The sequence below is a fragment of the Eucalyptus grandis genome, chromosome 11 (assembly GCF_016545825.1).
Source record: "Eucalyptus grandis isolate ANBG69807.140 chromosome 11, ASM1654582v1, whole genome shotgun sequence".
Taxonomy (NCBI): domain Eukaryota; kingdom Viridiplantae; phylum Streptophyta; class Magnoliopsida; order Myrtales; family Myrtaceae; genus Eucalyptus; species Eucalyptus grandis.
In genome coordinates, this window is record NC_052622.1 from 32,993,921 (window position 1) to 33,007,041 (window position 13,121).

The following is a 13,121-nucleotide window of genomic DNA, read 5'->3' on the forward strand; positions in this document are numbered from 1 at the left end:
TTTTAAAGATGGCTCATTTTATACATTGTCATAAAACTGATGATGCATCTCATATTGCTAATTTGTTCTTTAAGGAGGTTGTACGTTTGCATGGCATGCCTAGATCGATTGTTTTAGATTGAGATTCTAAATTTCTTAGCTACTTTTGGAAAACATTGTGGAAAAAACTAGGAACACGGTTGTTATTTTCTACTACTTGTCATCCACATACCGATAGTCAAACCGAGGTAGTTAATAGAACTTTAGGGGTATTGTTGCGTGCTATTATTAAAAAGAATATAAAATCTTGGGAAGATTGTCTGCCACATGTTGAATTTGCATATAATAGGAGCATGCATTCTGCTACTAAATTTACACCATTTGAGGTTGTCTATGGTTTTAATCCATTAACTCCGTTAGATTTAACCTCTTTACCTGTTGATAAGCGTGTAGATTTAGATGGAGCAAAGAAAGCTGAATTTGTCAAGGCATTGCATGAGAAGACGCACACAAATATTGAGCGCAAGACTGAGCAATATGCAAGGCAAGCTAACAAAGGGCGCAAGGAAGTTGTGTTTGAACTTGGCGATTGGGTTTGGGTTCATATGCGCAAAGAGAGATTTCCTGAGCAGCGACATTCTAAGTTATTACCGCGAGGGGATGGACCATTCATGGTTTTGGAAAGAGTTAACAATAATGCTTACAAGCTTGATCTTCCAGGTAAGTATGACGTTAGTGCCACATTTAATGTTTCTGACTTGACTCTTTTTGATGCCAGTGATGATTTGAGGACAAATCCTTTGCACGGGGGAGGGAATGATGTGGACATCGAGTCATATCAAGGAGGAGGTGCTAGGGACCCATTGTCTATTCCTACTGGTTTGATTACTTGAGCGCGGGCCAAACAATTCAAGCAAGCTGTTGGCGTCATGGTTCATGATCTTTGGCGTGAAGATGACCTTGGATCAAATCTTGAAGAATCTTGGAAATCTTGGTGCAATTTAATTATCTTGTCACCAAATAATTGACCAAGTCAATTTATATATATTCTTGTTTAAGAATATTCTAAAATATGAATATTTTAGAATATAACGCATTGGATTTTTAGGGTTGGTTTTTAGGGTTTGTGTGGCAGCCTATATAAAGGATTTGCCAAATTTCGTTGGGGATAGATATTTTTATTTTTGAGGAAAAGAATTGAGAGGTTCTCTTTTTACTGTTCTTTTGAGGATTTGACCTAATCAAGATTCTCTTGTGGCGGTCAATTCGACGTATCGTGCGAGATAGCGAATTCTTTCGCTCGTCGCGTCTATAACGTTGGTTGGTTGACACATGTTCATCAACAGGTCACGTTCATACCGAGGTTGCCAATCACAGATTTGTTTGGAGGTCAAGGTTTGCAATTCGCACCATCTGGGCCTTCGTAGAACGATCCTTCCGCAACGATTCACATCAATTAGACTCTTGAAAAGCAAAGTTTCATAAGGAGATCATAGCAAGTGCAAAGCTCAAACCAACCTGTGTACAAAGTGGCTTATTTTTTCAGACGGTTTTACAATGTAAGAGACAGGAACTACCCTCCCCTCGACTTGTATCCGTCCACTTTCAACGGCACTGACCTATAGGTTATGACTAGACATGGTTAAAAGTCATGGTCCCACGCAGAACTAAACATTCGCTATGCAATGAAGAAAATGCTTACATAATACTCATAAGGTCTGCCTTTAAACTCGTGGGCAAACAAATCCACAATGGTTTTGCCAGCCCAGCGAAAAAAGGGCTTAACGAGGATCTTGATCAGGTAAAAGTTTGATCACAAGCAAAGCACGCAAACCACTCCACTCCATAAGAAGAAAGACGAGATAACGGCCGACTCACATAACAAGTATCGGTCATGCCATGTAGGACAGGTGATGCCCACGATAGTAGTTTCTGGCCAAATTGATCGGATGGAAAAACATAAAAAAAATTAGGACTTAATTGACAAAATTAAAAGAATTATAACTAAATTGACAAAACAACAATAGGTTGAAGAATTTTTCAGACAAATTTTCCATAAGAAATGTATATAGGACATGATAACGAAAAAAAAAATTCCTGCTTAGGGTGAACATAATAACGATTTGGTGTTAAATCTATCACATCATGACAACTACAACACTTTTTTTTTTGGTTGAACGCTTGTTTGTTTTTCAACTTAATGTAAGTGTTATCTAACAAATGTATAAATATTGCATATATTCAACGGGTTAGGACGTGGTTTGATGCAACTTACACATAACAATTTCAGCTGTGAAAAAGAGGCTGCAACTTTTAAAGAGGTTCGACAAGCACCTCAAGCGCAACGTCTCCCCAACTATAGTAGCTTGTAGCAGATTTCAGAAAGCTGCCTCGCCCTACTTTTAGATGCCGCAATTTTAAGATGTAAATTTCCAAATATATGAATCACAACACTTCATGTGCAACTATATAGGACAATAGAGCTACCATTCAGTCATAACTATAGCAAATGGGATCTAAATAGTACCCACCATGCTGAACCAATGCATAAGATAGCCGGATTTTGATAGAATTGGTCGATTTGGTCAGGCAACAGACCACCATGAAGAACGACAGTTTTAATGGATTATCCTCACTAATTTACCATACAATCTATTTCAAACCTAAAAACTGAAAATTTTGATGGGGAAGATTAAAGTGTGATCGAAGTTTACTGGTAAACGACATAAAAGTTTTTGGTTGGAAAAGTGAGCAGGTTCAATCGCTCCACTTCCTTCCCTCGGTGGGTTCAAGAGGTCGAAACCTTTTCCTAAATGCTGAGTCCTCAGGACAATAGCACATCCTAGGACTGCACACGCATGCATTATAGAAATCACCTGAGTCAGCAAATATCTAGCCGAAGAGAAGTACTGCTTGCTAATGTTAATGAGATCTTAAGTACACAAAATATCTTAAGAGTTCCTGGTAAGCCATCGCGTCACTTGAGTTCAGAGCACTTAGAAAAGGCAAATCTTATCACTTCAGGTGGTCAATCTAGTGGAAGATCCATATAAATTTTCTCTTCTAAATCTCCATGGAGAAAAACATTGTGAACATACATTTGATGCAAAGGCTAATTACGGAGAGCAGTAACAGAGAGAAAAGAATGAACAATAACTTCCTTTACTACTGGAGAAAAAATCTCCTAATAATCAAAACCTTCCCGCTATGTAAATCCCTTAGCTATGAGTCTTGCCATATAATGGTCAATGGAACCATCTGCCTTATATTTGATTTTGTACGCCCATTAACACCCAATAGGTTGCTGATGCGGTGGTAAAAAAATGAAATCCTAGGTTTTATTCTCCATTAGTGCTTGCAATTCATCCGCAATGGCTTGTTTCTAGGGAGACTCCTTGACAGCATCATTGTATAAGGACGGCTCATGTTTTTAAGATATTTTACTAAAGTAACACATCTGTGTTGGTGACAGACGACCATAGCTAACATAAGAGGAGATGGGATAATGTGTACTAGATGAGTTTAAAGCAAAGCAAAAATAGTCCTTCGTCCATGTGGGTGGTCGTGTTGCACATCTTAAACTTCAAAAAGGTGCCAAATTAGACTGATATTGTTAATGGGCTCATGAGAAGTATGGCTCGATGAATTTGTAGAAGAAACTGTCAGAATATTGAGTGGAAACAAACCAAGAATAGGGAAATGTGTTTTTTCTTTCTCTGTAATTCAATTGTACAGTTTACAGCCCTATTAATAAGATACGTGCTTGAACTAATTAGAGAAAACAAATATACAAAAGGGCGGAAAGAATAATTTCCCAAATATACAGAATTCTAATTTTCCCTAAATATACAAAGTAGATCAATAAGAATCAATTATAGTCAATTATAGGCAACGGTATCTTCAACATTCCCCCTCAAGCTGGTGGTCTGTACACATCAAAGACACCAAGCTTGCTTAGTAGATGTGCGTGTTGCCTTTGACACAAGGGCTTGGTAAATATGTCTGCGGGCTGTTCTGTTGTATTTATTCCTCTTGTCTTGATTACTCAAGCTTGGATCTTGTCTCTGACAAAATGGCAATCGACTTCTATATGTTTCGTCCTTTCATGAAAGACGAGATTCATTGCCAGTTTGAGTGCAGCATCGTTGTCACAGAACAGGACAGTTGGTTCTTTTACCCAAACACCAAGATCTTGAAGTAAGCCCCTTAGCCAGACTATTTTGCATCTAGTCTTTGCCATTGCCCGATATTCCGCTTCAGCTGAGGATAATGACACAGTCGACTGTTTTTTAGTTTTCCATGAGAGCAACGAATCTCCCAGTTTTATACAGAATCCTGTAACAGATTTTCTGCTCATGGGGCAAGTAGCATAATATGTGTCACAAAACGCTGTCATTTCCATGTTATTATCTCGAGATAACAATATTCCCAAATCGGCATTTTGTGACACATATTATGCTACTTGCCCCATACTCAGCCGTGGTTAACTTGACATTTTGTTCAATCGGAATGACAGCTGGCTTGGATCTTGATAATCCTGCTTCTAATATGATTTCTAGGATAAATTTGCATTGACTAAGGCAAATACCTTTATCTGATCGTGCAATCTCTATTCCTAGAAAATATTTGGGATGTCCCAAATCCTTAATTCGAAATGTAGAGTGTATGTATGATTTGAAATGTTGAATGGAAGATTCATTGTTTCCCATAATGAGGATATCATCAACATATATAAGCAAGTAAATTGATGATGTACCTTGGCTCCATGTGAAGAGGGCATAATCATGTTTGGATTGTCGGAATCTCGCAGCTGTAAGTGCAGTAGTGAACTTAGCATACCACTGGCGAGAAGCTTGCTTGAGTCCATACAAGAATTTACGAAGATGACATACTCAATTCTCCCCCTGTTTGCGTAAACCTGGTGGAAAATCCTTGTAAATCTCTTCTTCTAGATCTCTATGAAGGAAAGCATTATGAACATCCATTTGGTGAAGGGGCCAATCATGCAAAGCAGCAATAGAAAGAAAAGAACGAACAGTGACTTCCTTGGCTACTGGAGAGAACGTTTCTGTATAATCGAACCATTCCCGCTGCGTAAACCCTTTGGCTACTAGTCTTGCTTTATATCGTTCGATGGATCCATCTGCCTTGTACTTGATTTTATATACCCACTTACAGCCGATAGGTCTTCAATGAGGAGGCGAGGTAACAATATCCCAAGTCTTATTTTCTGCCAAGGCTTGTAATTCATCCTTCATTGCTTGTTGCCAATGAGGGTCTTTGATAGCTTTCTCATATGAAGATGGTTCCTGTCCCTCGGAAATTCTAATAATGCAACACATATGTTCCGGGGAAAGACAAGCAAAACTAACATAAGATTAGATAGGATGATGTGTACCAGATAGCTCTAATGTGGGACAAAGATAATTTGCTGTCCACGTGGGCGGCCGTGTAATATGTCCTGATCGGCGAGGTTGATCTAGTGCACTTACAGGTGGTGTAATAGAGTTCTTATCTGAACTTTTTGGTGAAGCAAAACCCTATGATACCACTGCTTGTGATTCCCCAGGTGTGGCATTGGCCTCATAGGATTGCAGAGGATCACTTCCAGGTGTAGGATATGAGACATGAGGAAATAGGACTTGCTGTGAAGGCAACAAATCTTCTTCATTGAGGAATAAACGATGATGTGCGGCTGAACCTAAATCTTGATTTGAAAGAAGTTCTTCTTGGAAGGGAAAAATGCCCTCATGAAAGATGACATCCTTGCTAACAATGAAGCGACCAGAAGATAGATCATAGATCGAGTATCCCTTTTGAGAAACAGGATATCCCATAAATACACCTTTAATAGCACGGGGACCTAATTTGTCCCGAGGGCCCACTGTTGAGACATAACACAAGCATCCAAAGACACGAAGATGACTAATATCTGGCTGTTTCCCAAAAAGTAATTCAAATGGAGTCCTCCAATTTAGGATTTGGGATGGCATCCGATTGATCAAATAGGCTGCTGTGATTACACAATCTCCCCAAAATGTTTCCGGAATTGAGGCTTGATACTTAAGAGCACGGGCATCTTCTAAAAGGTGACGATGTTTTCGTTCAACCACCCCATTTTGTTGAAGCGTATAGATGCAAGAACTCTCATGAAGAATGCCACTCAATGTAAACAGAGAAGAACACTCATGATTAAAGAATTCACGAGCATTATCAGTATGAATCCGTTGTACGGATTTGTGAAACTGATTTTTAATTAATGCAAGGAAATTTATAATATGAGAAAGTACTTGTGTTTTAGATTGCATCAAGAAAAGCCAGGTAGCCCGTGTATAATCATCCACAATTGTAAGAAAAAAACGAGATCCATCCCGATGCGGTGTATGATATGGTCCCCAAATGTCCATGTGTAGAAGAGAGAAAGCTATTTTGCTTCGTGAGGTACTTTGCGAAAAAGGCAATCGCGATTGTTTAGCTATTGGACAAATATGACATTTTGAATGGGGAAATGAGGCACTATGGCCTAGACACTGATGGAACAAAATATTTTTATTAGAGTTGGCATTACATAAGATGCCCTTATTTAAAGGAAACGAAACATTGAGATTTTTGGGAAGTGTGTCCCAAAAATAGAGTCCCTCTTGAATTTTATCCCAGCCCATTAGTTTCCCAGTCGAAAGAGCCTGAAATAAACAGATATTAGAATCGAAGATGACTCTATAGAAATTGTCCTCACAAATTTTTGAGATAGAGATGAGGTTGAATTGAAATTCATGAATGAACAGGACATTTTTCAAGGTAATGGACGGACTGAGATTAACTGTCCCAATTTTGGTGACCGAAGTATCATTTCCATTTGGAAGATGGACTGAAGTAACATGAGAGGATTCATTAACATTGGAAAGAAAACGTTTATCGCAAACTATATGATCACTAGCACCTGAATCAATAATCCATGCTTCAGTTGAAATAGAGCTTAAGCAATCAGAAGTACCTGTGTAACTCACTGCTTTATCCTGTGATCCCAATTGGCTTAAAGCTCTCATAATTTGTTGGAATTGATCATTACTAACAGGCTGATGAGCTTTAGCATTTGTTGCGATAGAAATATCATTTTCCTTCTTTTCTTTATCTGCTGGCTTCCCATGCAATTTCCAACAATTATCCCATGTATGATTGGGACGCTTACAATAATCACAGAATTTTCCTTTTCCTTTGTTGGAATTTCCGCCATGGTATTTATTTGAGAAATTTGTCGGATTATGGCCGTTAGATCCCCTCCACGCCGACACAAATGTGGCATGTTGTGAGCCATCAGATCTGGGTGCCGCCAAGATGTATCCTGGACCGTTCGATCGTCCAAGCCAGCTGTAGCCGTCGGATGCAGAGATCAAATCTTTGCCGTTCGCTGGAAAAGGAGTCCGCAAGAGGCCAAGACCGTTGGATTGGCCGATTAAATCGTGGCCGCTCATTCCAGATGAATAAATAAACTTGTCTTCTCCATTTGCAAACCCTAGAGCTGCGACTGCAGCTCCCGATCCGCCATGGCTCCCATGGCCGAACCTTGCCACGACCAGCTTCTGCTCTGACGTTGCTTTGGTTGCGAGGATGACTCGATCTCCAACTTTTAGGTATTCTGAGGAGGCCAGGCGCTGCGACTCTTCCTAGACTGCGAGTTGGTAAATCCGGCCGAACGAAGGTATGGGTTCCATGGTGAGTATTTGGCTGCGAAACGGTAAGTAGCTTTCATTTAGTATGAGTAGAAACCGAGTTACCTTCTCCCTCTCCCTTATCGCCCGGTATTGTGCTATGGTTGTTTCGGGTCCCTCCAATTTTTCTTCGGCCATCTCCAATTCGTTCCATAGTGCTGATAACTTGTTAAAGACGGTTGAGATCGAGAGATTCCCTTGTCTTAATTTAGATAGAGCCTGAGTTATGCTGAAAACTTTGGCTCGATCAAGTTTACCATATATTTCCCGTATATTTTCCCATATTCCTTTAGCATCTTCGGTCGGAGGTAGTCCGGCGGTGACCTCCGGGGTGAGGGAGTTGCCGATCCATGTCTGGACAAGCTGATTACATTTCCTCCAGTGGCGCGCAAGTCATTCATCGCTCGGAACCGGAACTGTTCCGTCTATAAACCCTTCTTTATCTTTTGTGATTAGGGCCCCGACGGAACTCTCACGACCAGATGGAGTAATTTTTCGGCCCCGACAACTGCTGTGTGATGAGGCGGAGCTCGGTCCGTCCGCGTTGGAGGTGTAGAGAGGGTCTCCTGGTTCGGGTCGAGCGCCGGTGATTCCTGCGAAGGGAAGAAAGCCGGGTCCATAGGTCGGGTATGGACTTGCCCCAAATCCCGATGAACCCGAACCTGTTTGATTCAAGAAAGGCCATCCCGTCCCACCAGAGTTGGACTGATTATCAGGTTGTGGGTCTTCTCCCCTTGGACCGCCATTGGCTCTCTCGGCAAAAATGGTGGAGCTTTGAGCAGGATTCATCTGACTCGTCTGACCTGGAATAGGTTGAACTTGGATTGGAACCCATTGGACGTATGGGCCCGGAAGAAATTGCTCCGTATTGGGGTGAACAGAACCCTGTCGCTCTTCAAGAGGTGGCACTTGGTTCGGTTCTTGTGTTTGGTTTTCTATCAACCGATCTGTCTGTTCATCCAAAGGTGAGTCGTTCGATCCTTGGATGTTAGAAGAAATTTCTGGGTCTTGGGGGATCCCAGATTTCGATGCTTGATTTCTCGGCATTTTTGTTTCCTTGCTGATTTAGTCCAGAAAAAGAATTTTTGTAGGCTTGGATGAAACAAAGGAGTCGCCAAGCTGAAGAAGAAAAGAAACAAAGGAGCAAGAAAAAAAAAAGGTTGGATGAAGAAGAACAGAGAAAGACGAAAAGAAGGAGCGGAAGCTAGAAGATAGGCTCTGATACCATGTCAGAATATTGAGTGGAAACAAACCAAGAATAGGGAAAAGTGTTTTTTCTTTCTCTGTAATTCAATTGTACAGTTTACAGCCCTATTAATAAGATACAAGCTTGAACTAATTAGAGAAAACAAATATACAAAAAGGGCGGAAAGAATAATTTCCCAAATATACAGAATTCTAATTTTCCCTAAATATACAAAGTAGATCAATAAGAATCAATTATAGTCAATTATAGGCAACAGTATCTTCAACAGAAACCATAGAGTCCTCAGAGAATAATGTCGGCATCTCTCTGTTTATCTTCAGTGGTGAACTGAGATGAATGTTAGCTGCAGGAGGTGTGACTTGAGGAACAATAAACAGCTGTGAAGGTGATAGTCTTCCTCACTCAAGAATGGTTGACGATGGGTAATTTCTCCACGGTTTCTTTCAAGATTTTTCATGTTGAAAAGGGAAAACATCTTCATGAAAATAACATCTTTATTAACAAAAAATCGCCCTATTGATGGATCCAAAACCAAATATCCCTTCTGAAGATTATGGCATCCCATAAATATGCATTCGAGGCACAATTACCCAATTTGTCCCAAGCACCTACAGTAGACACATAACATAAGCATAAAAAAACACGAAGGTGTTAGGTATTAGGTTTTTCTTTTTCTTTTTTTTTCTTTTTTGGCCTAAGAGTAGCTCAAAAGACGTTCATCCATCCAGGATTCGAGTAGGTATTCAATTGATTAGGTAGGTTGTCATGATCACACAGTCACCCCGGAATATTTTAGGAATGGAAGCTTAGTGTTTGAGAGCACGAGCAACATCTAAGAGGTGATGATATTTCTTTTCGATGATCCCATTTTGTTGAGAAGTGTATACACATGAACTTTCATAAAGGATGCCATTGAAGGTGAAGAGTGAGAAACATTCATGGTTAAAAAATTCATGAGCATTATCTATGTGAACATATTGAACGGATTTATGAAACTGATTTTTCATCAATATAAGAAACTTCGTAAGATGGGAAAGGATTTGGGCCTTAGATTGCATGAGAAACACCGGAGTTGCATGTGTATAATCATCTACAATTGTGAAGAAAAAAAAAGACCCATCATGATGTGGTGTTTGATATGGTCCCCAAATATCTATTTGCAAGAGAGAAATGCATCATTTGTACGTAATGTGCTTTTTGGGAAAGGTAGTCATGATTATTTGGTCAATGGACATATAAAGCACTTGGGGTGAGGAAAACAAGCACTATGTCCAAATTGTTGATGAGGCAATAAAATAATATTTTTGATATTCACATTACATGAGGTGGCCTTATTCAAAGGGAAAAAAAAATCAATATTTGTGGCCCAAAAATAAAGCCCATCACGATTTTTACCGAAACCCATCAACTTCCTAATAAAAAAATCCTGAAAGAAACATAGATCAGAATAAAAAATGATTTGATAGGAATTGTCTTCATTGAATTTGAAAATCGAAATGAGATTGAATTGAAAATCAAGGATGAGGAGGATATTCTTTTAAAATATGGATGGATTGAGTTGGATATTTCCGATCTTAGTAATGACTATGTCACTTCCATTTGGAAGGCAAATTGAAGTATTTATGAGTAGGGGTGTCAACAGTTTGGTTTTCTTGAAAACCCAAACCGAACCGAATTTGACTTGAACCAAATACGAACTAAACCAAGTTATTGGTTCGGTTTTTTCATTTTTTATTTATTTTTGCCTTGCTTATTGAAACCGAACTAAATAAATGGTGAGAAAGAAGAGAGATTTTAAGTTGGGGTTTAAGTTTTGTGAGAATTTCAGTTTGATTTGGTTTATCAAACTGAATTGAAAACCGAACCAAATTGAAGAAAAGAATGCTTACATTTTGGTTATCTGAACTAAACCGAAATTGCACGAAATTTCGATTCGATTTTGGTTTCATTCAATTCTAACACCCCTAATTATGAGTGAGTATACAAAAATGGAAGAGAAAACATACATCGCAAACTATGTGATTATTAGCATTTGAATCAATAATTCATGCCTTAGTTGAAATAGAGTTCATTAGGCAATAGGATACACCCACATAGCTAGCTAACTTGTCTTGGATTCCCGGTTGATTCAAAGCTCTCATAAATTGTCCAAATTGATTCTGATTAATAGGCTAATTGACCTTAGCATTTGTTGCAAATGAAATATTGTGTTCCCTCCTTTCCTTGTATGTTGGCTTCCAGTGTAATTTCCAACAATTTTCCTTCGTATGATAAAGGCATTTATTATAATCACAAAATTTACCCTTGCTTTTGCTGGAATTTTAGCCATTTAATTTGGACAACGTGGCGGAATCTCAGCCATTGGATGTTTTCCACACAAAGGCTGACGTGTTGTGAGATGCGCCATCCGATTTAGGTGCGGCTAGGATGAAAGAGGAGCCATCAGATCGCGCTGCATATCCTGGACCATCTAATCCCACGTTTGAATCATGGCCACGCATCTGAACTAAAGATCTTGTGCATCCTGGACCATCACATTGAAACTACACGATTAAATCGTGGCCATTCATTCTAAAAAATGAGCCATTGTCTTCCTCACTTGGGAACCCTCGCTTTGTGCCAAAGCGAGTGAAGCCTCCATTGCCTGACTTGGCCACAGCGCTACGCTGCTCCAGCGTCACCTTTGCTGCTAGAACAACACAGTTATTGGCCTTCAGATACTCTGCCGAAGCGGTCGCTGGGATTCCTCTTGCATAGTGAGCTGATAAATTTTCCTGAGCGGGGAAATCGGATCCTGGCTTCAAAAGGTGAGTATGTTTCATTTAATATGAGCAAAAACCTCATTACATACTCCCGTTCTTTGATTTCTTGAAATTGTGCTAGGGTTACTTCGGGGCCTTTAAGGCCATGTTTGTTTGTGTTCTTTTTTCTTTTTCCTTTTTTTTTCCAGAACACAATTTCTATTCTTTTGTTTTGGGGGGAAAAAAAGAATTTGTTTACGCTTTTGTTCAAAATCCATTTTTTTGTTCCCAATAACAGAAACAAGAAATAAAAAATTTGTTTCTTGTTCCCAGAGAACACTTTTTGAAGAAACAAAAACACAAAACTTATTTATTTTTTTCTCCTTTTTCTTCTTCTTTTTTCCTTTTCTTTTGTCTTTGGCCGGTCGTTGGCCTCAGCCATGGTCGGCGATGGGCCGTCGAGGGCTGGCAACTTCGCCGGAGCGTCGTCAGCCCCCAGCGAGGCTCTGCCTCGCTTTGGCTGGGCGAGCTCAACTTCGCCAGATCTAGGTGAGGTGGGCCTCACCCAGCCCAGGCGAGGCCGAGCCTCGCCGATGGCTTGGCGAGGCTCGTTAGGGCCAGGCTGGCCTCCAACAAGCTTGCTAGGCCTCGCCCTGGCCTGGTGAGGCTCCAGCGAGCTCGCTAGATGTCGCCCAGCCAATCGCCGGCCACGACGATGGCTGGCAACCAGCCAAAGAGAAAAAGAAAAATTAAAAAGGAAAAATAAAATAAAATAAAAATCTTAAAAAATTAAAAGAAACAAAAATTATACAAGTTTACCAAACGTGTTTCTATTCTTTTTCTATGCCAGGAACAGAAATTTTGTGCAGTTACCAAGCGCGTTCTTTTGTTCAAAAATTATTCTCCGGAATAGAAATAGATCTTTCTATTTTTGTTCCCTGGAACAATTTTTGAATAGAAATGTTATCAAATGCACCCTAAGCTTTTCTTGGGTCATCTAGTTAATTTCAAATCACTAACAACTGGTTGAAAACGAAGGCTATCAAAAGGTTGCCCCGTTTTAGCTCTAATAGGGCCGAGTTAAGTAAAAAAAAATTGGCATTGAGTTTATCGTACATCTCTCAGATGTTCTCCCATATTTGTCTTGCATCTTCGATCTAAGAAAAACCGACAGCCACCCTGGGACTAATGCGGTTATTGACCATGTCCAAACGAGTTGGTTGCACTTCCTTTAATGTCATGCAAGCTAATCATCAGACGGCGTTGATATGGTGCCATCAATAAACCCATCCTTTTCCTTCATGACATGCTCGTTGGAGCTCTCAAGACCAAATAGAATGGTTCTCTCATCTCGAGAGTTATAAGGAGATTAGACGGGGTTCTAAGCAATTGACAACATAGGTATAAAGAGGGTTGTTGGGTTCCGACTGACCGTTGGCAATCCCTACAAAAGGAAAAAAAAAAACTAGGGCTAAAAACTAGAGC